Source organism: Dermacentor variabilis, chromosome 2 (genome assembly GCF_050947875.1).
Source record: "Dermacentor variabilis isolate Ectoservices chromosome 2, ASM5094787v1, whole genome shotgun sequence".
Taxonomy (NCBI): Eukaryota; Metazoa; Arthropoda; class Arachnida; order Ixodida; family Ixodidae; genus Dermacentor; species Dermacentor variabilis.
In genome coordinates, this window is record NC_134569.1 from 49,572,438 (window position 1) to 49,573,128 (window position 691).

General features: G+C 45.0%; 1 non-coding gene across 1 annotated transcript; it reads right to left on the reverse strand.

Annotated features, from left to right (window-relative positions):
- Positions 1-331: 331 nt before the first annotated feature.
- On the reverse strand, positions 332-404 carry TRNAS-CGA (transfer RNA serine (anticodon CGA)). The gene has a single exon. It is a non-coding gene; the product is annotated as a tRNA-Ser (tRNA).
- Between the last annotated feature and the right edge of the window lie 287 nt (positions 405-691).

Below are 691 nucleotides of genomic sequence, written 5' to 3' on the forward strand. Positions count from 1 at the left end.
AATGCGAGTTAGTGCACTATGTATGGACATCGCGTTATCATCTGCGTAAGTAAATGGGGGTGAGTGGATGGGTGGATGGAGCGGAAAGTATTTTGGAATGGTTTTCGAAAAGTTGAAGGGAAGGGCAAGCAGCCTTCCAAAAGGGATCGCGGGCTCCCAGCTATATATAAACAAGAAGAGAGGGGGTTGACCGAGGGGCCCGATTTTTATTAGTCATATCATAAGAAGCCAACAAACACCAAGGACAACATAGGGGAAATATACATGTGCTTAATAAATGAAATGAAGAAACGATAAATTAATGGAAATTAAAGTGGATGAAAAGACAACTTGCCGCAGGTGGGAACCGAACCCACAACCTTCGCATTTCGCGTGCGATGCTCTACCAATTGAGCTACCGCGGCGCTGTTTCCCCATCCACTTTCTTGGGTATTTATGTGTCCTAGTACACTCCCAGGGTTCTACTAGGACACATAAATACACAAGAAAGTGGATGGGGAAACACGCCGCGGTAGCTCAATTGGTAGAGCATCGCACGCGAAATGCGAAGGTTGTGGGTTCGGTTCCCACCTGCGGCAAGTTGTCTTTTCATCCACTTTAATTTCCATTAATTTATCGTTTCTTCATTTCATTTATTAAGCACATGTATATTTCCCCTATGCTGTCCTTGGTGTCAGGGTTTGTTGGCGTC